We start from the raw sequence: 25893 nt of genomic DNA, 5'->3' as shown, positions 1-25893 counted from the left end.
ATACCTGAACAACTCCCCTACACAGCAGTGACAGAAGGAAGGCTGGCAGACCTTTTTTCCATCATTATAATTCTCTGGCAGCACTTCCTTTGCAAGAACAGTTTTCACAATTAGAACAAAAACTGCATTAAAAATAGTTACAAAGAATAGTCAGTCTACCTCAAACAATGCAAGGTTTTAGTAGGCTGGAAGGGGAAAAATACTATTCAAGTGAAGCTTGAAGAAAAAACTCAGGCAGTCATATAGACTATATGACAAGTACACAGTCCACTGACACAAGCATTAGGTATTTTGCACTAGGGTGGGCATCTTCCTACAATCCTTAGACAGAAGAGCTAATATATGATATTATATTATCATTGCCTGTGTTACAAACGCAGCCTTAGAAAAACTTGCTTGCCAAGAAGTTGCCTACAAATCTAAACATTAACAGTTTATAATTTAAAATAGTTGGCAGTTTTTTTAATGTAATTAGTCCTACTGCTGCTTTCTGGTGCCTGGAAGCTCCTTGCTATTGTTTTCAAATACACACATATTTAGATTGTAATGAAAATGTTGTGGACATTCAGTTCTGGAACTTATAATGATAAACAATACAACTGCCACCTACTGAATTTGGTATAGGACCATTTTGGGATTTTTAACATATATAGTTAGAGAAAGCAATGTTAACTGCTCCTGGTATCTAGTTCCACAGAAGCCTTGAACCATTCACGTAAAGCATGGGAAAGCATTATCCTCTTACTACAGACTAGAACTTGGCTATAAATTGGTTAAATGACTTACCCAGAGTCACCCATCATGTCAGTAGGTAACTCAGAAAGACAGAAAGCATGCTCCAACTCCTATGCTCATGCTCAATCCACTGGATTACTGTCTGCTCAGAGACAGTAATACAAAGTGGGAATTTCCATTTTACTTCCCACAAATACACCAGCATTTTATACTAGTTTTCATTTTAGATAAACTATACCTTTTTACAAATAAGTTGATCTCAGTCAACTATATTCAACCATCATTTATCTCAAACGCGTAAAAAATTTAAAGGCAGAACTTTGAAAGTGCTTCAGAAGTTCATTAAATTACTCACTGCAACCAAAAAGAATCCTGAGTGACATGGGGTACAAAATGATACATAAAAATACCCCCCCAAAAATTATCCCAAATCAAAAGGAAAACAGGAGGAAACAATGGTTTACCTGCTAATGAATTTCTGACCAACAACTCTTGCATTGCAATTCAATAAGAGAAGGATGTGTCTGAAAAAAGTCTCAATTATAATCAAGTTTTAACCTACCAGCATAATCTGAAAGGAATCCTCCTAGGAAATGTAGAGAGTTGCAAAATTAAACATATTAGCAGTGTAAAGAGCAGTCAGACAGCAGAGCAGGCAAGTCAAGGGGAAAAAATAATGCACACTTTTCCATAACACTACTGATAACCAACACTGTCTCAAGACAAGTCAAGGGGGCTCAGTAACCTCTTTGGGTAAGGATCACTTACACCTTGATTTGAGGCCTACTACATAACCAGACCAGAAGCTGAACTAGTACACACTACCACAATGCAAATATTCAACTTTCAGAAGAGTATTATAAATGAAAGATAAAACACAAATGCAAAGCAATCTGAACATTTTATGATTTGTTGGGTTTTTTTCTGATACAAACACAAAAATATTTAAAATCCTACGTAGAAATCTCTTACTGATTAGCACAGACCATATTTGGCACACACACACCTTCTCTAAAAACAAAATAATTCCATAATGACAATTTTGAACATCCTACGGTGTAATAATTTCATTTGACACAATTCTTCCTATGCTGTTATAATGCTCGATAAAAGCATAGTTAGCTGTCAACATACAGCATCCACCCTGAAAACTCTCATTCACGAAGTTAACTGTCGATGTGTGAGTAGGTGCTTTTAAGTCAAAGGGACTACCCACAAACTTTCAGTTGTTCATTTGTTTTCACAGGAACCTGGGTCAGGAGACCAATGCAACACACACAAACACAAAACGTATGTGCCAAAGGACATTTGGAAATTAAAAAAAAAAAAAAGAAGAAAAAAAAAAAGGCCAACCCTATTCAGGAAACACAACAGAAACAGGTTGTTTTGAATTGCTCAGTATAGCGTATCTGAGACATCAGGATAGATTTCAGGCAAAAATATTAGCATATGTCTGTTGTGCAGAAGAAAGTTTACATACAATTTTTTATTTATTTTTACCTCAAAAGCCCAGATGAAGCAAAGTTAACCTAACTTGAACTTCTTGGCTTTTGACAACAAGCACTGTAATTCATGTATACACTGTACTAATAATCATTTAAAAAAATTAGAAAGACTGTATCACTTAAAGAGCAATCATTTAAATCTGTGGCAAAAAAAATATTGTTTTGACTTACTATGGTACTGTACTTCTATATAAACTGGCACAGAGCTTTCTAGCTAAGCTAACATTTAGAAACACACACACAACAAATACGACAAGTATTATACCAAGAATTTAACAATTTTTTTTAAGAACACATTTTTAAGGTGCTTTTTAAAGATCTGTATTCAAGCACATCATAGCTTTAAGGGAAGACATAATAAAAAAAGTTAAATACAAGGATCTACTTACTTTAGAACAAAATTCTGTACTTGGAAGCTTAGGCGCCCTTTCTATCCTACCTCATAACAAAACAAGCAATTCAATGTTTCCCTTAAGTTTCCAGATCAAATCAGAAAGCCAGGTGCAAGAAACCCCTATTTTAATTCAACTACGGTGTATTTTTAAGTTCTAGTGACTTCTTGAGTCAATAACAACAAGGAGGTGCAAGATTTTTTGAATAAACTAAGTTATGATACAAGACTGCTTTAAAGCTATAATGAGGTTACAACTTTGCAATTACTACACAACAGATCCTCACACCAACACAAAAATAAGTAAAATTTTTTAAAAAGCTACAGGAGAGGCTAAAAATGCAATAATGTTTCTAATTTCAGAGCTAATCTCTATGCAGACAGAAATACATTTAGAAGTACAGCAGAACCAGCAGAAATACTTTCTGAGAGCTACCATTCCACTGCGGGCACACACAACTTTTATATGAAGGGACTGAGGTACAGACCAAGATTTTCAGGTGCAAACAGCCACTTACAGGACCAGTTTTTAGCATCAAACTCCAGGGCATGTTAATTGCCCTATTTTTTTCCACTGTTTTAAACAGAATTCATATCAAATTTTTTATAAATTCCAGGGATTTTTTTTTTATTTTCAGTTCTTAGACAAGGGCTTTTACTCTCATTTGTTGGTAGAGCTGACAAACGGGTTACAATAACAATAACTACTTTGACAGCAATATTGAGTTTCTAGAAGAGACGTGCAGACAAGGTTTATCTACTACTACACTCTTAGCTTTATCAACAGCTTCCTGAAAGTGAAACGGAAATACACTTGCAAGTCAAGTCAGTCAGCTCATGATAGCGAGTATTCAAATCCCTTCCTAAAATCAGAAGCAGTCGACACCTTGACGTTTAGCATGCCGGCTGAATTCTCAACATAAACAATAGTGGAAGTTGGGGCGAAGGAAAAAAAAGGACATTGGACACATACATAGTGTTCAAGATCATAAAACTAGATCTTGCAAGTTGTGCTCTATTAACATGCCACTATAAGAGAACTCAAAGTACATCAACACACACACAACAATTCTTCCAGGTCCAAGAAAAAATGCCTTTGCAATATAAATCTAAACAATTATGTTCCTCTTGCAGGTCTTTACAAGTCTTAATAGTCTGAAACATATCCAACTTTCCAGAAACACAAAGGTTTCCACTAACTGATGTGACAGCAGGTTTGATCATCTTAAACTCCCTTCCCCCAGCTGAAGAGTTAAGACTAGCAGCCAGTCACCAGCGCCAGATGTTACTGCTGTGCAGGCACACGGGAATGTCTCCTTCGCACACTCAAGTCACACGCACACACAAACATATACAAGAAGGAGGCGCAAAAAGTTCTTATCTTCCCTTGGGGATAAAATAGCGCAAACTTGGAAACTAGGTTTTCCCTGATAAAACAGACTTACAGCAGAAATGAAAACATGCCTGTGTTAGGCAGCAGCTTCTGCTGCTGACCCACATCTAACACAGGCATGTTTTCATTTTCTCATATTACAAAACCTCCAAAACAAAGTTACTTGTAACTTCACAAAAAAACCCCACCCCAAACCAGAAATGCTAAACCTAGGATACCTGTCAGCAAATCCTTGTTTCCGTCGGGAGCACACGTACACTAACTACACCGTAAACACTGCCTCTCGCACCCTTCTCCACCGCTCTACTGTCCCGCTCTCATCCCCAAACTGTCACCCTGGGCCACCTCCTCCGCCGGCCCGCACCTGCACGCTCCCCCTCGGGTCAGCTTCACGCCAAAGCTCCAAACCGCCGCCCCGGCGGGCACGGGAAGGCCGGCTCCTTCCTGCGGGGGCAGCGCTCGGGAAAGCGGCTCGGTCCGCTTCAAGTTTGTTTTACAGACACGTCCGAGAGAACACCACAACCTGTTTACACACCACCGTAACCACCGCCGGGAGGAGAGAGGAAAAGGCGCAAGAGAAAAAATATTTTTCCAAAGAAAACCAGCCAGCAGCACCCCTGTCTCATCCCCTTTCTTCACCCCGGGCCTTGCTGGGGGCCGGCGGAGCAGGCCGCGAGGCCACTCCGGCGAGGAGCACAGCCCGGTGCCACCCGGGAGCGGGGCCGGCGGCAGCCCCGGCCCTGGCTGGCAGGTTTCGCTGCCCCAGCGCCGGGCCCGGGGGAAGGCGGCGGGCGGGGGCCGGGCGGCCGCGCACCCCCGCCGCACCGCGGAGACGGGCTCGGCGCGGGGGGGGCCGCCGAGGCGGCCGCCACTAGGCTCGGGACTGGGCTGCGGTAGGCGGTGAGACAACGGCGGGAAGGAGCCGTCCCGGGCGGGCCGAGCGGGCCGCGGGGCGGGCTGCCAGCGGCGGCCGCGGAGGATGCGGGGCCCAGCCACTGCTGGGCCGCGGCCTCGGCCTGCCCCGGAGCGGCACCCGGCGGTCGCCGCCGCCCGCGGCCGCGGAGAAGAGCGGGGGGCGACGGGTCGGGTCGGGCCTGCGGCTGCGCTCCCAGCTTGGTCGCCGCGCGTCCCCCCCGCTCCCCCTCGGAGACAAAAGCAAACGGAAACCCGGCGAGACGGCCCCGGGCCCGCAGGGCCCCTCCGCGAGCCGCGCCGCCGCCCGGCCCTCCCTCATCGGTCCGCGGCCGGGACGGCGGCAGGGCCCAGGGCGGCAGCGGGGCCGGGGGAGGGGGCGGCCGGGGCCGGACTCACCGCATGAATTTTCTTGTCCCGCGGATCCAAGATGGCTGAGTATCCAGCACGGAGGATGCTGGGGGAGCAACCTTTACCCTCTGACCCGGCCGCCGCCGCCGTGACCCCGCCGCCGCTCGGCCCAGCAGCCAGCGCCGATGGGCGGGGGCAAGCGCCGCAGCACGGCCCGGCCCGGCCCGGCCCGGCCCGGCACGGCACGGAGCGGCCCCGCGGGGAGGGGCGCAGAGGGGCTGAGGGAGACGGGGAGGAGGAAGAAGGAGCAACGAGACGCGGTCGGCTGCGCTCCCTCCGCCTCCCGCGGGAGACGCGGCCCAGCGCTTGGAGCCGCGCGCGTCGCCGGGCGCGCGGCGGGTCACGTAGGCCGCGGGGCTGCTGGGCCGCGCCGCGCTCCGCGGGCCTAGGGCGGCCGGAGGCGCTGGCGCTGACAGAGGCGCTGCTGGCCGGGGACGCGGGGCAGCGGGCGGCGGCGCCCGGCCCGGCCCCCGTTTTGTGAGGGGAGAGGGCGGCCCGGTCCGGGCAGCGCGCAGGCTGAGTGTGCCGGGCCAGACAGGGAGTGGGGGGGCGAGCAGGGTCCGGGGGTAGCGGGGCTCGCTGGTCCTCTTCTCATCATGCGGAGGCAGGAGCCCCCAAGAGTGCCGGGGGGCTGTGGTGACCTGCCCCGGGCAGACGCACACCCCCGGGAAGTGCCCCAGCGTCCCGAGGGGGAGTCACATCTCTGGCTGCCCTGGCCTGGCCGCTCTCCCTGGCGTACAGAGTGTGGAAGGAACAGCCTGGCCATGCTGTGGGCTGTGCATTAGCCTGCGGAGGATCTAGGTCAGGAACCACTGTCCTGATTAGATAAAACGTGTGAAAGTTCATATTTTGTTTTGTCAGTGAGGTAGTGTTGGGCAGGCAGGCCTTGCTGTTCTTAAAATGGAAAAACATTGCCAAGATGACTCAACTGGACTTATCGTTTAAGTTTATGAAGCCTGAAAACGTTTGTTACAACAATGGCTCAAGTATAGCAAATGCAGATGTACAAAACACTCATAAGGCAAATAATCCCTTGAATTAAGTGAGACTATCAACGATACCAAAGCTAAGCCCGTGCACAAGTGTTTACAGGATCAAGGCCAACATTATTTGTGAACTGGCTCCTCTGCTTCATGAAGAACAATGGTGCTTCTACCTTAATTTTATTACAAAATCGTCATCAAGTTTAAAAATTCAAACAAAAAGATGAGCATATTATACTTTGCCAGAAATAGTGAGTTTCTTTCAGTAATTTCACACATGTGCTTTCTTAGGTTTGATTTTGGAGCTCCAAACTGAATTTAAAAAATAAACGTTAGTACCTACAGTAACATGTCTGTCAACATAAACATATTTTGAAGATGAAAAAATACAAGTCTTTCATCTAAACTAGAAGACCAGTTTCTTAATGCCACCACCTTTTTGTGCAGCACAATTGCATGCTGAGGATGGTTGCCGTGTCATTGAAATTAATGTCTATACACTTACATTGTCCAGGAAAATATTGCATTTTATTCTAATATTTTAACCTTTATCACTGAAATATTCATGCATTTGCTGTAAACAAAACATTATAAAACACCATAAGTGACATCCTGTTTTAAGTAGATTGTCTATGAATTTTTGGAGTACTTCTGTTGTTGAGTCTGAAAAATCAAAGATTTCTTTACACTGCGTGACATATATGAAGGTGGTACTTTTAGACTGAAAACAGTAATGAATCTTATTAATCTTTACTCTTGTTAAATAAGCTTGTCTATGGTCTGATTGACCCTTTTATATCTGCTTATAAACATTTTGCTTCATTATGTTTCATTTTACACTTCAGTGATCTGAGTTTCTTTTTCAAAAGCTAATTTTTGTTATATTTCCGCAAAGAGAAGTCATTTAAGTCATATGATACCCAATGATATGATGCAAGTAAACTAAGCACCTGCCATTGTCATTGCATCTATGTGAACTGATCTCTCTGTCCATTACAAAATTACAGTTTATATGCAAATCAATTAACATATCACAAGAAGCCTGTATAGTTCAACAAAGCTAGGGAACAGAGAAAAATAGGTTTTCTTGTCTTAGACTGGTTATCTTAGTGTAACAACCTAACTAGCAATCACAATGTGTAGGAATCATGATTCAAATTTTGTTAATTAAAAAAAATCTAACCTGCCTTTCTGCGTAAAACTGTGTTTAGTTGAGGAACATCAACACTGTGGCTGTAGTAGGTGTGTATTTGACTTCCTTGTTTAGTTTCTTAAAGAAAGTGAAAGCTGTTGGCATTTTAATGCTTCAAAATAACCTTTGAAGCTGCTAAAGAGGATGTATTGTCACGTACGTCCTGTGTTCATACGTTTGCTACTTTTGTTCTTGGCTCAATACATTTTTCTGCAATGGTGAGGCCAGTTTCACATAGTTGCACCTGCTTAATTAAAGAGGTGTCCTGAGCTCGTCTAATGCAATGGCTGCTAATCATGTGTGGACACTCCTAATCCATTTTGAACCTTGTATGGTACAGTTTGAACTCCTTGTGTGAGTCTTTGTCTACAAACAGATAGGCATTTGTTATTTTTAATCTCATTTAATCAATGGTCGCTTTTGTTTTTTCTTGACTTACTTCACAGACTAGGCTGATACGCATCAACTTTTAATCAATATAAGAATGTCTGTAAGAGTCAATCTGCAAACTTTTGTCTGTGACAGCACAGGTGAACAAACTTTAATTCATGATAGCAGCAATTACCGAAAAGCTGTCCTGCAGCTGATTGCACGTGCAGGGCCATGCAGTCAACAATTCGTGTGGTGCTGTTAAAGTCAATCACGTACAGTCTTCTACCTAATCTTCATGAAAGCCGGGGCCTTAATGTGCATGTTCTGAAGAAGTCATGACACTCATCTAGTAGACATTTGGATTTCCAGCTGACTGTTACTTCTGCTAATGCCCACAGAGGGCTAAAAACCTACAGCATCTGGCTGGAAAATTTGGGAAGAGGTCATCAAGAGAGATGAATGTGCTCAGAATCCCCAAATGCTTTATTGTCATGGCTCTGGGTGTTCACTGGAAATTCTCTGCAGTTTTTCTAAACCTTTGCTCCAGAGAGTTTGTGGATGCTCTTTGGCTATATTCAAAGCGTCACTGATAGATGTGGGCAATGCAGTCGCAAAAGTGGGAGGAAGGCGAATTGGCCGGAGTATGTGCAGGGCACAGTTAACGTGTTCCACTTTGGCAAAACACAAAATTAAATTAGTCACATTAAGGCCACCATCCTCCATCATGAGTGGAGGCAGAACATGGTGAATAGCCAACCTTGTAAGTCGTTTTTAAATAGAACAAAGAAGTGTATTGGAGCACAGCAAGGGTCTTTCCTTTTCCTGCCTACAGATTATCCCAGTATTACTCAGGAAACACAAATACAGTGCAATTGCCTAGAGCAAGGGTTAGCAGCTTTTCAGTGGTGGTGAAAGAGGCTGTATTTTTCTTTCTCAAATTAGGATTTAAGTCCCTTGGAAGAAACAGCTGGAACCAGAAGGTAGCGCCCCTCGATTGCAAGGTACACTTGATTAGCCAAAACAGTGAAATACTGCTTCTGAAGGAGGCAGAGATTTCTGATTTCTGCTGAACTCACAACGGTGTGAGACTCACGAATTGGGAGTAGCAGCTTCTCGCAGATGTCTTTCTTGCTGCATGATGTTCAAAAGCCTCTCAGTTACTTTTTGTGGAATAAGGTTGTAGGGTTACAGCACTGCTCTGCATTAATCTTTGCCCTAGAAGAACACAGCAGATTTTTTTTCATAAATATAGCCTATATATAATATAATTGTTTAAGTAGTTCTAAAACACAAGGAGAAAGGTGTGTCAAAGTGTACACCAAATCTGATATTAAAGATTTCACCACAAACAGGTGTTAAAACATTTTTTCCAACGGTAAAAGCACTGACCTCTCATTTTCTTACTGTATTTTCTCATAATTCTTAATTATTACACTAAAATGGAGCATAAAATACTTAGATTTGGGAGGATTTGGTTAGTTAGTATGACTTTTGGAAGTTAGTCTCCAATTTCCAGTTTATTCAAGAAAGGTAAAGGAAGGTTCAGCTGTTTCCATGGCATTGTACTTATCTATCCTTTCACTCCTACAGGGGATTTCCAGGGATGGCTGCTCGCAAGGGAAGCCCTAGAAGTGCAGCTCCATTGCTGTTTTAGTGTTAAAACGCATCACAAGGTATCCACACAGATGTCCTCTCATCTGCTGGATTTGTAATTTCTAGGAGGCAATAGGGAGCGGAAGTATCTTTATCTGAGTCTCTCATATATTTTTACTATCAGGAAACCCCATCTCAGCCTTCTGCTGTAGTGCCTTTGGTGTCTGATTTAGTGCTAATTATACCAGAGCATCAGGGAAAAAAATACCAAGTTTAAAAAGAAATCAGCCAATTCTGGGAAATAATATGACCCCAAACAGGAGATAAAATGCAAAATTTTCCAAAAATAAGATGCTTCAGGCTGCTGTTTAGCAACTAAGAGGTCTGCCAGAGCGCTAGTAAACGAGAGGATAAATCAAGAATTAGAGCAGCAGTTTCAAGTGTTTCTTAAGACAAAGAGAAGAATAATGCTACAGACAGAAATATGTTTTCCAGAGGAGAGAAAGTATTAGAGAAACACAAGCCAGTGCCAGAGTAGGTGCTGACTGACATTCCCAAGCACAATTATCCCCGGAGAGTCAAGAGTTACAGCGGTGGTGACAGGGGAACCCTTCCTATCTCAGCTCTCAAGACTGCAGTCAGCAGTACTCTTGCTGGTGGTCATTGGAGAGCTGCCTGGTCAAAAGTGCTGTTTCTCATTTGAAACTATTAAATCATGTCAAAAGACGAACAACGTTTTATTTTGGGTGTTGTGGGCTTTTTGACATGGTTTTTCCATGTGACTAACTGATGCAGTTACTATGAATATGTGCTACATAGGATAGTCTTTCCATTATGCTGTAGTCCCTATTGATAAAAACATAAACTTAAGTGTTTAAGGCAGTCATAATTAAAAGTTAAGCTGGGAAGTAAGAGCTATTACAATGGCTTTGTAATAGATGATCGTCAAATATATAACCAGCAGCCTGGGGAAAGCAATCACAATATCTAAGGTAGAAGGAGGATTAGTTTCCCTTTCAGCAGGTCTCAGCTTGGCAAGGGAACAGAGCCTGGGGGGCTGGGAAGTGCTGGATTCTCGTTTTTGCTTTTTGACAGTTTTCAAGTTTGACAGTCAGGCCTATTTTCAAAAAGGTGCTCTCCTTTCAATGACTGTTAATTAGCACAGCAAATGAACCCTGGCTACAGCAGATGATGACATTCTGCCATCCCACCAGAAGCCAAAGGACTCCAGTATCACTGTCCCACTGGGCAGAGTGCTGGGAGCATGGCCCCAGCCCTGTTCAAGCAAGTTGCCAGTTTGCAGCTACAGAAGTTAGGCCAACTCATGCCACTTGGCAGGAGTTTGGTGCTGCCTGGAGAAGGATCCCTGAGCCTCCCAAGGGTGCTGTTAGCTATCTGTGTCTCATGCCAGCCCCGCAGCCTACAGATGGTTTTATGTGTGGACAGACCCTGGGAGTGTTTGCTGACTGCGGAAGCATTTGTCTGGTCTTTGTGCTTGTCTGAAGAGAAGAGTCAGCTGTTAAGCTACTTTGAAAGCTTTTCTGGGGTCCCGATCATCGCATTGGATGACTTTGAACATCAGCAGAGAGTGCGTTACATTTTTCCTGTGATAAGGCCAGGCCAAATGCCAGCCACGAGGCATGGTGCCGGTTTCTGTTATTGGGTTGCAGATCCAGGACAGAACGAGGCTTACAAGGGCTCAGAAGGGCTTGAGCTACCTCGTTTTCCAAAGCCATCATCAGCTCATGTTTTAAATTGAGACTTGTTTACTACAGACAAGCAGAAAAAACAAAAAGCTGTCTCTTGCCTGCCTTGGTGTATCTGCCTGTTCATCCCAATGAAGGCTAAAACCCAGATCCTAAGTCCAAAGCTGCTGCTTACCTCCTTAGCCAATTCAAGTAGCAACATGTTGCTAGGCCGATGAGAGAGAACTTACTGCATCAAAGCTAATCTGTGTCTGCAGCCAAAGTACTGAATTGAATTACTTTTCATTCCAGTTTGCATGAAACCAACCCCCGGCGTGCCTTTGAATCTCCAATAGCCATTACCATTGCAGGGCTGAGACGGAGCCATCCCAGCTGAGCAACAACTCCGCTGTACCGTGGGCTGTATTGCTCTGTAACGGAGCAATAGCAGCTACTTCGGAGCTGTTCTTTGTCTTCACCACATTGCCCAGCAAGAGATATAACTACGTGCACATACCAGCTCAGGGGGCTCCGTAAGTTTCCTGGGTCTCAGTTTTGCTGCAGCCAATAGGATGCTGGTTTATTACTAGCCCCCGAAGCTTTGGATACCACCAATGGTTCCCTACTCCTATCCTATTTGAGACCATAAATTCAGACTTTTGTTTACCATGTAGCCAAGCTATTTATGAAATCTCATTATGCAGACATTCAACTGTAAATACTGCATGCTCAAACATTTGAACCTCTCCCACCTCTTCCCACACCAATCCTGCTCATCATTTTCCATACTCTTAGTGGAGGAGCTGCCCACATCTGGGAGCAACGGAGTCAGTCTGCATGAGGAGACCAACTGACCGAGGCAGTCTGCTTCTACCCCGGTCAGACGTATCAGCAGAAAGAAGCTGAATTTTAAATTCAGTGGCCTGCCATGCTCCCATCACCTCCAGCAAAGCCCGTGGTTCCTATTGCAGCCCTGCTCCTCATCTAGCTCTGCTTCCTGCGTGGCTTGGCACTGGGAAAAGTGGCAGCATCTTCAGAGAAGACGAGTAAGCTTTTCTTTTTTTTTCTCCCTCTTTCTTTCTTTCTTTCTTTTTTTCTTTCTTTCTTTCTTTCTTTCTCTCTTGCTTTCTTTCTCTTTCTCTTTCTCTTTCTCTTTCTCTTTCTCTTTCTCTTTCTCTTTCTCTTTCTCTTTCTCTTTCTCTTTCTCTTTCTCTTTTCCTTTATCTCTCATCTGTCTCTGTTCTGATTTATCTGTTTCCCTCTTCTTGCTGTCTTTTTGAAATTACACACATAGTGATATAAATATTCTTGCAATAAGCAGCCAAACCTTTTTAGTACAAGAGACCAACCCCACTCCTGCTGTGGCTCCTGCACAAATTGCTGCGCCTGTTGGGGAGCCCCACAGATTTTGGTAGGGGCCTGAAAAGTGGAGGTCATATTGTGCAAAAACTTATGATTTCTACATCCAGGATGTTTCCTATTTCATTACAAGTTGTGAGAGCTACAAATGAAAGCACTAAAGCCCCAGTTCTGCAGCACTTTCTCAGGCAGAAGCTGTGGCAGGTGGTGCCTGGGCTGGGCACAGGGGCAGACCCACCGAGACAACCCTGCATATTTTAAATTCTTTTTTTTTTCTAGATGCGGTCCCAGCAAGCTTATATTCACAGCAAGTCCATGGCGTATATGCACTTCCCTTTATAACTAAGCAACAGTGTAACACTGATTCCCAGCAGTAACTGAAATGATACGGTGTCACACACTGGCAGGAGTCATGTATCTCACATGCAAATATATATTACTTTTTATATATTCCTTCGATGTTAAGTCAGATGAATTTGAAAGCTAAGGATATGATTCATCTCACCACCTTTAGATGTCGGAAAAGGAGAGTCCTCATCTAAGTTATTCATCCAGTCTTCCTGCAAATCAATGGAGAGAGAAGGGAATTTTTACCCTTCCAATAGCTCCCGAGGATGGATGTCTCTGCTGGCTGCAGGTGACTGGTGCCGATGGGATGTGTGGCACTCGGATGGCTAGCGCTAGCTGGGAGAAATTCTTCCTTATACAGTCGGTTTACTCAGATGGGAAACGTGAATATTACTCGTTCTGCATATTTAGGAGTTGTTTACTAAAAAGTAAGTTTGTGTGCAAATATAAAGATTTTCTGCTCAGGGTCTGTGTTTGGAAAGCATGCAAGATGGTCTCTCTTTTATGCACTATATAGTAAATCTGGTCATGAAATACTATGTTGGCATAAGAGAATGGGAAGCATTCTCTTGATTGCAAGATTTAGTTTAATAGGAAGATCCTAGATATAAAAATATGTAATCCTAATGTATAATCCTAAAAACAACTTCAGAAGGACCCAGCCCTTTTCAGGGCTGGAAAAAAATCATCTGCAGGAAAACAATTTCTTAACATGAGCTTGTTATTAGCTTCTTAAAATGTAAGTAGGTGTTCTAACATCCTCTGTTTTCATACTGATTAAGTTATGTCTGTTTTTTTAGTATGAAGGCATATTTATTTAAAATTCACCAGCAGAAAGAGCTGTTACAAGCTCCAGAGATCAAGGTTCTAGTGTTATAAATACATAGCTAGAGACAGTCCTTTCCTGAGCACTTACTGTCAAAACAGACAAGACAGAAATGGAGGAGATGATGAAAAAGAGCTGAAGTGACTTGCTAAAAGTCATATAATAGTCTTCTCCCCCAAGCTCCAGTGCAGGGGTAAAGCTGCTGACTGGGACTGCAGATGGACTAGCTTACCCTACAGTTAGCTTGGTCTTTCCAGTTCAAGAAAGGTGTTCCCTAGGGAGAAAAACAATGTGACAAATAGTTTATATACAAATATAGAATATCCTGAGCAAGAATTTTATAATTTTAGCATTTTTAACATGGCAAAAGATTTTGTGATGAATAGTTGTGATTACCACATCCTTGTTAGCAATCTGTACAAGTAAAATACTAACTGAAGGCTACTGACTATGTTCTTTTTTTTTTAAAGTGTACAAATATGAGATAATCTGAGAAATCTTTTTCAGCAGCCCAGGTATACTCTGGCCCTGTGCCAACTTCCCCACTCAGCCTTGAGTGTTTCTTTATTGAGAACATTTATGGAGGTTTCTTATGCTAATCCAGTGAGAAGATAGCTGGTGCTTTGAGCCCTGAAGCCACTTGAGGTTTGGTCAGAAAATAAATCTAAATTCAGAGTTCCCAATATTGGCTCTAAAAGATTGTGGTCCCTCTTCTGTTGGTTCATATTTGTTTAAAAAAATGTGAACAGATTAATTTTGTAACAGCAGGCTTTATGCCAAATCAAGAGCCTAGCTTCATGCCAGACCATGTATTGTCCATCCTTCAGCAGTCAACATAAAATCAGGAAAAGCTATGAACTAGCTCTGGCTGGGTCAGCAAGCCCACGTCAGGCTGGCAGAGTGTGCCATGACCCAGGAGTGTGCAGATTTGGCATGACCCATTATGGCATTGCGGCCTGAGGGCAGATAGCCGTATTTTGGTGTTGTTTTGTTTTTTTTTTACAGCGAGTCACATTGCAAACTGACAAACAGCTGCTTAGCCCAAGAAGCCCTAATAATTAGGTCTCTGTGCTCAGCTAACAAAGTTACATTGTTTTCAGGGAGGATGAGCTGTGGGAGAGACCTCATATCTGCCTGTAAAACATCAGATGGACCTACCCTGGGAGCACAGCCTGCGCATTGCTCTGCTGCGCGGCAAAGCACTGGGAAGTTTGGCCTTTGCACTTCTTCCCCCTTGTCTTGGGTGAAGTGCATGAGTCAGTCGTCATCCATTGCTTTTGGGGTAGCTGAGATGGCATCTCCTCTGGTGCAGATGGGATTTTACTGTTCCATCAACCATTAAAGCAATATCTGTAGCCAACACTTCTGGTTGTTGGACCACTAAAGCAGTAAAAGGGGGTACAGTGTAGGACACTCATTGCCAAAATCATCTGGGTCTGAGCTGAAACTGAAACACTGATTGCTAGGCATCAGCTGCTGCTGGCTTAACTCTTCATGAGTGAATTCACGTTTACATCAGTAGTTTTATATACTCCCTTGTGATTCCCATAGCCATTCTTAAGTAGGATTTGATAAGCAAGTTTCAATGTTGTTATTGGTATTACCATTATTATGGTTGCTAATTGCCTATAGAAGAGTTGTGTTTAACCGAGCCCAGGACGCAGTGTGTTAGGTCAGACCTGCCCTGGGAGGTTCCCAGCGCGACAATGAGCTGCTGTGGAGCAGGGGAGATTGGTTTCCAGCGCAGCCGGGGGCACATCGCTTGAGCCCTTTTCCCAGGCAGATCTGACACCCAGAAGCAGCCTGTTTTCTCTGTGTTTCTCCAGATGGTTGCTCTGTCACAAATGTCCAGCCTCAACTGTTCATTCCACTGTCTGTTGCCACTGTAAATAAAGAAGTGCAGGATGTTGACCAAATTTCCACTAGTTATCAGGAAATAAGTATCTTAATTCAAGTCTACTGTGAAGTGACTTCTGTATCTTAGCTTTGTGGTAGTTTCAGTAGGAGATCTTCCTGATGCTATGGATAAAAATTTTGCTGGAGGGAAGGGAGCAATCCTAGTGCTAAAACATATGTTTCTAAGCTCTTCATTGAGCATTTTCATAAGTTAAGTCATATCTAATGCATTAAAGAATTTATCATTTGTAACATATATTTAAAATCCCTGTGGTATAATATAGCAGTAACTTGTACAAATTCATCTGGAATAGTGCAAGCAATAACTTTTTTGTTTACAGTATTATCAAATATTTTACATTTTATAGCAGTTTGGGAAAAAGAAAAGCTATTGAATTAGTTTAGAATAATTCCTCATTTATATTCTCTAAACTGGGCAGTCTTTCGCTTCTCTATAAGAGACATTTTATGAGCACTTGGGCTTCACCCACCCACAGCAAGGAAAATAACTAACAATTGTGTTTTAAGGGCTGTGTCACATGCGTGTGCGTCATGTGTGTGAATACTGTACTGTTACAGTTCTCTGGAGAGAAACAGAGCAGTTGTGGGTCCTACTTTCCAAACCCATCCTCTGGGATGAAAATAAAAGCTCACTAGTCATCCCTGCTGCTGCATATCGCATGACTTTCTTTTTCTTTGCAGTTTCTTGAGAAAGAGAGATGCTCAGTTATAATTTTCACACAAACATTCCCTCCCTGAAAATCTTGTATAACAAATAATTGGAAATACCAGCTAAAAACAAAATATTTTTTTAATATAGTCTGATTTCTCTTGTCTGTTGAATATAGCTGGCATTGGCACTCATCAGTCAACAGAATTACTTCTCAAGTCCTAATACTTGTTTATTTTAGACTGGGAACTTTTCTAGAGGGGACATACCCTGATTATTGTATGTTGTTGGTGGAAGTATTGAAACAACACCACCAAACCAAAATTGCCAGAGAAATTAAATTCACTTCACATACAAAGGGAAACAAAATGTCATAACAAAACAGAAATGTTGGAGATATTCACCTCTCTACTTCATTTCCATTGTAGGTACATTGCTACTTTGCTTATAGCTTGCGTATAAGAATATTTTCCTGTTTCCCTTCACAAAGGAATCATCTGCAGTGATTTTCTCTTCACATCTTGGAAAAGGAACATCTTCCATCCACCGATACTTTCTAAATCATATATTCAGCATTTAATTATTTTAGGTCTGCCTTCTGAACTGAAATTCTGATCTTGCATGAAATGCTTAGGGAGTGTCATAACCTAAGCCAAAAGTCCCTGCTGGACATTCACTGAATGGCTGCCTGCTGGGTGCCAGCACCGACCTTCATGGTTGCAAGCCTCTCCTGGCTGGTGATGCACTGCCTCTGTCGTCGGTCCCTCCTGCTCTCTCCCTGGATCCATATATGGATATAGACAGTATAGATCTATAGATACATAGGTCAGTAATTTTTTATTGTTTATGACACCCCTCTTCCTACCTCCTCACTGTTCTTCTGAGATTCCCTTCTGGGTTACTCACTTCATCTAATTAGGGACTCTTTCTCTCTCTCTCCCTCTGACCTTTGAAGTACAATTTCTTCAGCTTCATTTGGTCCATCAGTGGAAAAGGGCATTCTTGCCCATAAAACCTCTGTCTTTTAGACTATTCTCAATGTCTCAGCTTTTGGCAAGCACTTGGGTAGCCTGGATAATTCTTTGGGCCTTTTTATTTGTTTCGCGTTCCCTGCTTGGTACACTTCTGCACTCTACGCTTGCCTCCATCCAGCTCCCTGGGATGAAAGGTATCCTTCCAGGTAGTGCACACTCTTTTAGCATCCCCTCTCTCTTCTCAGTGTGAAATCTTAATGTCTTGTTTTTCTCCTCTTACTCTTTTGCACGACAGGATTCTTTCAAGCCTTTAGCTGTTCTGCTGCTCTCGGAGGGAAGGGATTGTACACAGATTTCTTCAGCGCCATCAGAGCACACTGATACATCAGGGATTGTACCGATCCCCCACTGTGCCAAAACAAGCTTTTGCATCTGGGAACCCCGCCTGGGCTGCAACTTCTTCTGTCCAACCTTGACACAGCACAGAGGATCACCTCCAAGGCCAAGGATGTGGCAACCATGACTATTCATCATGAAATCTCTCACCATGGGAGGTAAGGATGGCTGAAGTGCAGCTTCAGGCTCACCAGCACGCTGCCTGTCATACGGTCTGGCTCTGGCTGTCCTTGGCCTTGGCTGTGCTTACAGTCATGCTTTGCTGTTGCACATGAAGTTGTGTCATGGCAGTGAGAAGGAGAGTAGCTGAAAATGTGCTTGGATTAGGCAAAAGTCTAGAGTTACTATTAGTAGCTACACACACACAGAGACACACACACACAACTCTGGCAACCCGGGTCGTGCAACACTTAGAGGAGCACAATTCTCTGCAAATGATGCCCCTCTTTAGCCACTCATTCCCTTCCTCTTGCAAAAGGAGACTGGAAAAAGAGAAGAATAAAGACACTGAATCCATTGTAGTTGGCTCTTTTACACAGACATTTTGCTGCTTACATGTTTCTCAGTCTGAAAGAACTGTGACGGGGGGGAGTCGGTCTAAATAACTGCAGCCTTGCTCAATAACACAGCATTTTCTTTTCTGGAAATGTATTTTATGCATCTCAGCTTCAAACTCTAATAACCCTCCTAGCCAGCTAGAAATATGTTGTTCATGTTTAAAAGGTAGATTAACGTTTTTGCTTTCCTGAAGCATCCTTCTAATTATGAACAAACCAGATGACATTTTTCCTTGGAAGATGTGTTTATGTAGGATGTTTTGGTTTGAAAGTAGAAAAATGTTCAAAAACCTGATCAAAATTGAGATACCAGTCATGCAAGTCATCCTCTAGGATGAAGAATTCAAACAGGATTTCTAATCTGATGACTCTGAAATGCAAAAAACCCAACAGCTTGAAAGCCCCCCAGAAGACAAAACCTCCAACCAGACAGAAACAACAAACCTTGCAAATAATTGTTTCCTCTTTGCTCATTTATAAATTCAAGTCAACAGTTTCTCACATGCAGCCACTAAACTCTTATTTAAAATTTTCAGGATAACGTACTTCTGGCCTGCAGTGACATGAACATGCTCCTCTACCCATTTGGCTCAGCAGATATTAACCTCAGTCTGAAATCGTTAGCCGAGCGCGTTGGCACTAAGAGCTCGCAGGTGTGATGCCGCTGACCCCAGTGCCATTGCTTCTGGGATGGAGACGGCCAGATCCCTGCGCTGCTTTTCATCTGTTCACGTGGCACCCTGCCCACTGGCAAGGGCTTGTGCCAGGCTTAATGGCTCATCAGTGCCAAACTAGGAAGGGTTTTGGTGAGCATCCCGTGACAGGGGCGTAGATAGCTCTGTCCCCGTCACAGGTACCGCTGTATTCGGGCAGCTGGGGTGGGGACTGTTCGAGCATACAGGCATCAGTAGGGTATCTGTTATCCCACAACAAATAGGAGTTTTGGGGGTTACAAAGGCTTTTTTCACTCGTCTGGGTTTCTTTCCTGCAGTGTTACCTGTTGAGTGGCTGCTGAGCCTCATGGAGCTGGGGGCGGTGGGGCAGCAGTCGGGAGGGCACCAGTCCCGGCTCTGCAGGTGGCAGCTGGCAGAGCCAGGGCCACATCCCACCGGTACAGCGAGGCCCATTGCTGCCACGGTGCGCCGCGGCCAGCTGGTGTGTCACGCTGCTTTTTTAGGTACCTGCCAGCGGGAAATACAGAAAGCTTTTGCTAGACTGATCCTTTGAAAGCAGCAGGAAGCTTTGAGATGCTATAGGCAGGGAAAGTGCTATTACTGGGTGTAAAGCTGATTTTATAATAGGAAAAGGGGTTATTGTAGCCTTGCACTGCATGAAAAACCTGAAAAAGGCCGTAAGATCTTGGCTGCCATTTTGCAACCTGCAGCTGCTCAGGCTCACCTCTGCAGAAACATAAAAATACAGTAGTAAATGCCTCATTGTGCCTCTCTTCTAACTGAAAATAAGTTCCTTTACAGCTAAATATCTTTTAGCAAGATACACAAAATGCATAGGTAAGAGTGTTGTACTGGATGGTGTGTAAGATGTATCTATATATTTTTTCAGACATATATTAAAATTTTTAAAACCGTCCAACTTTTCCAGACTTATCCATCTTACATTGGTGGACAATCAACATAAGTGTCCATGTTTGTCTTCTGAAATGTTTTTATCCTGTGTAGTCAATACGTGGATATAACTTGCAAAATAGTTATGGGATTGAAAACATTAGATTGGTTTTTGATCTGCTCAGGAGCAGGATAGTGGCCAACTTGTCAGATAATTTATTTGCAATGAATAATTTAATCTTAATTATAATCAGCTAAAGTTTTAATACTTTATATCTTTCGCTAGTCAACCTCACTGAGCATATGGGGAATCAAGATAAATTCACCCATTTAATTAGAAAATCAAAAGCCTTTATATGCTTGTTGGTTGATGACGGGACTCATAAAAGCACGTCACTGAACTGCCGATGTTTCAGAAATTCTGTCTTATACAATGCAACTCCTGATTACACAAGATGTTTTTAATAATGAGATTAAATTCTGCAAGGATGCCTAATGACAGCACAGCAGCAACTCTGATCGTGCTCTTTGACCCCAGCCACCTTTTAGACATCAGCAATCATCTGTGGCACCCAGGATAGGGTTTGAAGTGACAAGGCAAAGGTCGTATGGCACCTCATGGCAGACTCATTTTTCAGGTGCCCTTAATGGGCTTGGTGCCTTTTCAAACAAAGAGATTTAAGCTGCGTGGGAGAATATGATCCACTTCTGGTAAAGATGCAAAAGAAAAAGGTTTTATGACATTTTACTACCAGAAATACCAGCTTTTAGAGAAGCGTCTTCCCCCTGACAGTGTGCTGCTGTATTTTCTTGTATTTTCTGAGTAGGCAGACGAGGGTGGGGTGATTGTTAACAATATTAGCACAGGATGGAAAGAAAGAGTCCTGTCTCTCAGGTGGTGAAAGAGGGAGTTGTGTAGTTTGTTTGAGAAAACCAAATTAAATAAATACGAAACCACAAGACACTTCACATTTAAATGAACAATTTTAAAGTGTTTCCTTGTACTGAATAAACCACCCTGGAAAGATGTATCAGAGTATAGTGGTCACAAAGGACCAGTTAGGGAATCTTGAAGACTAGGAGGTTGAGAAGGGTTGGACAGCACCCAGACCTGTGACCGCAGAAGGAGGTCCACCTCTTCACTCCTGCTGCTTGCCATCTGATCTGTTTGCACCATCTCCAGCTGCAACTACACTGCTAAATAAGACAGGCCAGGGAGCCTTTCCCTGCCAATGATGCTGACCGGCACCCCCACAGCTCGCTTTTACCAGCCTGACTTTTCAGAGCCGCAGAGTGGGCACACTTGACATGTATGCTGGGGACATGCTAGCCCCAGACCATGCCCAGGCATTTCTCAGAGTACCAGGCGTCATGGGCCAGGGACCACACCAATAACTGAGTGGTATGGATGGCTGACCCAGGGCTCAAGCCCCTACCTGCCCTTTTTGATTTACCAGTAAACATGTAACCTTAGTATCTGCTATGGCATTGTATTGTTCCTGATAACAGACAAACTAATGGGATTATGGGAGGACTGAGGAGACAGCCATTGACAATCCCTCCTAAGACTATAGAGAATAGCTCAAACAGTGAGGAGGTGAGGAAGGAAACAGGGTTTGCAAATAAATTCTCTTTCCCATTGGAAAGGCACTTGTACGAGTAAAAGTTCCTCTTCCTTTTTTCCCCATTTCTCTTCCTCTTTTACTATTCTAAATTAAGCAGAGTATGACAAAGGTTGCACCATGGCCACACATCTATCCCTCCCCAAACTGTCCAGCAATCTTTGTTCCTTTTTCAGGCTTACAATGAAGACAATATTAACACAGAACAACCCATCCCAGTCCCAGACCCACAGAGACAAACATCTGGCTGCATTAAAACTCAAAACCTTTATCCAAATCAGAAATACTTATTTAGAAAATCGAAACAAAGTGAGGGATTTTTTACTGCATTAGACCCTCCCCTGAAAGAGGTGGTATTGTTTAGGAGTAGCTCCCTTTGGACACATTCTGCTTCCTTTAATGGCCCAACCTTCTTAATTTCCAGTTTTCTTGGTAAGTGAAATAGTTTTTCCGTGTGATAATATTTTTAATAGATTAAAAAACAAGAAAAAAGAAAATCACGTAATTTTCCAATTTTTCTCCAGCTGTGGATCATGGTTAGATATCCATACACTAAAGTGTGCATAAATATGAATGCTCATTATCCTGATAATGGCACCAATGTACTGTAAATGCTATCCTGGCTTTTCATTTCTTGAAAACCTGAGCAGTCATCCATCCTTATCAAAAACAAACAAAAAAAAAGAGTACAAAGTGCTTCAGATGTCAAACTCCAGAGTAGTAGCTGAACAGTCTCCACTATATTTTTTGCCTCGTAGTGATGACATCCGTTGCTTTCACTGTCCCAAGGAACCACAAGTAAGATGAGGTCACTGCCAGCTCTCAGATGGGAAACCTAAATTAATAGAGCAGGGCTGTTGGGGGCAGTGATGTTGGTGACTTATTATGTGACACATTTCCTTCTGAGTTACAGTTGAATCAGTGCCCCATCAGGATACTGAGAGGCATTGGCAGGGGCTGTCTCCATCTCCTGAAACTACCAAGAAAGTCACCTGTTGACACTGAGATTCTTCAGCACTTAACTGGCTGACCTGGAGAGAAACCAGAGGGAAAGTGCAAAATTTTTCTCTAACAGGAGCATCTCAGTCAGAATGGGCTGTGTTTGTTCTCCACACCATGCTTAGGTTCTGATAGGTCTGTGATCTTGGCAGCTCACAGCAGGGTCCTGTAGTCATCACCCCTTGTGCAGTAACTTGAGTCTATGCAGTAGGCACCTTCCACCAGAGTTAAATCCCGACATGTGCTGGATATTACTCTGAGTTTTTTTCAGTATTGAAGCTGTGACAGTTAGTTATATTATGTCATAGAATTATAGATTGAGCTGCTTCACTGAAATATTTAATACTGGGAAGGGCAGTGTAGTTCACTGGTGCGAACAGTGAGGAGCTATAGCCCTGACTTCCATACACAAGAAGGTATATTTAAAATTAATACTTAAAGCCAATGATGTCAAGCAACAGAGAATCAATGTTTTAGCAAATACCTGTCATAGTGGTGTTGTAAAAGTATGATGTTCCAAAATCCAGTACAAGCAAATGCTTGTAGAAAGGCATAATATTTTTGTTAGGCCATCTGCAAAAACTAAAGAAACTTTTGAGCACACAGTATCTCCATCAGCTCTGGCAAAGAAGTGTCAAAAACCCAAGGCTAGAAACATTTAATTTTGATATATGTTGTTAGACTGAGACAAGAATTGTTTGTCTGACAGCATGTTCATTTAATTCAACTGTATCAGCTGATTTAATAAAAAGTGTTATGCCTACCTACATACTTTATAGTAAGAAGTGAAATGGAAGCCATTACACGTCTCATTGTTTACTTTATTTTAAGGGCAGCAATATTGGATCACATTACTTACGCTAGTAAACTTAGTTTCCTTGACATTCTTTAACTGTGTACCATCTTCGTGATAAAATTACTTTTAGAAAACAAAATAAACTGAATTATATTTAAAATAAACACGAACACAAAAGTAGCACTGTCTGCAAAATTAAGCTGTGATTTGATGATGCCTAGTCAATGCTTTGCTTTGTAGGTGGATAGCTGACAATGAGAAAATAAACTGAGCTCTGTACTGTAAACTTACAACTTAAGAAACAGTGAAAATAAAAAAGGAGCACATCAGGCCATGCAGTTTGCTTATGTGGAAAATTTTTTTGTGTTTTAGAGGTATATTGCTTCACATTATGATGTGTCAGAACTCAGCAGATTAGGGCTCAGAAAGTATCCCAGAAAAAGCAGACATGTTATAGCAATTAGTTTTAGTTATTGAGTGGAGGTGTTCTGTTGGAGTGACTGGGCTAGTAATCAACATCCAAAAATAAATATTTGACATGATATCTTATGTCAGACTTCTATTTCATCTCTTATTTTGATGAAATTGAAACACTCCTACAAAATATTTCTATTTTAATGAAACTATTTTCTGACAGAACATAGTTCAGCCAAAATGCTTTTGAACAGCTACTTAAAAAAAAATTGCAGGAATCAGTAATTTCAACATGAGCAACAGCTTGCCTTTTTATTCAGTAATCTAGAAACGCAGATAAGCTGTGCACACTATAACCTGAATCTGTGACATGATTCCCTGTTATTTTACCTTTGAAGTATTCCGTATATTGTTACCTTTTTTTTCAGAAGATGAAAGTGAAAACGTTTCCAAAACGGGAAATACCCTGTAGGTGGCAATTTGGAATTCATTCACTCCTTTAGTAATTGCTTTCAGCTTCTGGAGACTTGGTTTCAGTGATGATTAATGCCCTGCACTTGCAAATAGGACTCGACGATGATGCTGAGATGCATCGCTGAGTAAATAGACTGATGTGTCAAACACACAGGAAGATATTTTGCAGATACTTTTTACTCCTGGTAGTGGTCAATGAAGTAAACACCACAGTAAATCCCACAGGTGCCTGCTGCAGGGATGACTGGCTAGCAGCACGTGACAATATATGGGATTTGGGTGTCTCCCCAGCAGCAGTTTCTGAGCCCTCTATGGCCCTCTCTGTGTTTCACTAGCCACCAGAGACACCACACGTGTGTGCTGAGATGGACTTCTCACGGTATACGGGGCCGAGGAACCAAATCTATGTTTTCTTCTCATTATGTGGTACGAGTATAGAGAGCGAGGTGTCCCTGCCACTTCGCTTCACATCCCTCCTAAAAGCCTAAGAGTGCACACAGTCACACAGAAGAGGGATGCTGCCACTGCCCACCGCAGCCACCCCTGTCTCCTGCAGATTTCCAGGTGTTTCAGTAGCTGTGGGCATGTTCTCCTTCAAATTATGGTGGGCAGCCATGCTGAGCAGGCATCCAAATGGCCTCGCTGCCTCCATTCATGCTGCTTTCCCTCCTCAGAGAAAGGCAAGAGGGGCATACGTTGGTGTTTGGTAGCAGGAGACAGGGTTGGAAGTACAAGGCGAGAAGACCAGGGGTGGTTTTGGGCTTTCCAGCTCAGTTCTAAGTCTGAGAGTGCATGGCTACTGCCTCTAGCTGCTAAATCACGTCAACTGCCTCAAAACGACTCATTTGACAGTCCTTAATAATTTATGGCCAAATTATTAGTTCTTTTTCATGTTCCTTGGGAGTCTCGAAACCAGAAACAGCCTGAGTACTTTCCCCCATGTGTGTAAAACAATTTCTGCAGCTTCCTACCCAGTCAGCTATAAATAACTCCGGTCCCCCGTGATTACCCCATTATAGTGGGAAGCATTAGTGAGATAATTTCAGGCACCCAGCCAGCTCTTAACAGCACTTTACGTCCCATCACACGTCTCTCTTCTTTCTAATCTCCTCATGAAAGTTACCACCACAAAATAAACGCTTGCTCTGCTAAAGCTGTGACAGCATATGTTACAGCATGGGAATGATGAATATACACACCCCATCATGCAGCATACCAGATAAACATAGCTAAATTTGGCTGTCCCTGACACGATCTGTAGGCACCAGACCTTGGTGGCAACACCTGCATGCTAGCGCGAAAGACCTTTGACGAGCCCACGTTCAGGACATCAGTGAAGGTTCAGCAAAGACGAAGCAGAGCTTAGAAGTATGAAAATGGAAAATGTCATCTGTCATGTCAGATTTAAGGGTCCATTTGCCAAGTGAGAACATGGAGCATGGCTGACTGAGTGGCGGTGTGACATCTGGGAGGACACGAGATGAAATCCATGGGCGCTGCATTCCCCACTTGCTGCTGCCTGACCCCACCAGGTCCAGGCATGTGTGGTGACTGGAAGGCACCATCCCATGCTGTGTCCTGGGACAAAATGTCCATCCCCATCCGGCCCAGGACACCTTCCGTGGTCCCGAAATAGAGGTGGACCCTCCACAGTTCAGCACCTGCATGGCACAGAGGAAGCCAAGCTCTCCATCTCCTCTCTAGCTGTGCACATCAACCAAACCTTTTTTCCCTATTAAGGTTTGTAAAAGTGAATCCTACAAGCACTTCATGGTAATACGCACAGCATTTCTAGCAAAAAGTATGTAGCTGAGCTGTTTGCCTT

At 43.3% G+C, this 25893-nt stretch overlaps 1 protein-coding gene across 1 annotated transcript in view; it reads right to left on the bottom strand.

Annotated features, from left to right (window-relative positions):
• CNOT2 (CCR4-NOT transcription complex subunit 2) overlaps nt 1-5503 on the bottom strand; it is a 106132-nt gene extending 100629 nt beyond the window's left edge. The window contains exon 1 of the mRNA XM_068400739.1: nt 5336-5503. The gene's annotated coding sequence lies outside the window, so the exon portion shown is untranslated. The remainder of the gene's footprint in view (nt 1-5335) is intronic.
• Nucleotides 5504-25893: the final 20390 nt, after the last annotated feature.

The sequence above is a fragment of the Nyctibius grandis genome, chromosome 5, assembly GCF_013368605.1.
Source record: "Nyctibius grandis isolate bNycGra1 chromosome 5, bNycGra1.pri, whole genome shotgun sequence".
NCBI classification, from domain to species: domain Eukaryota; kingdom Metazoa; phylum Chordata; class Aves; order Nyctibiiformes; family Nyctibiidae; genus Nyctibius; species Nyctibius grandis.
This window is presented reverse-complemented; position numbering and strand designations above follow the sequence as displayed.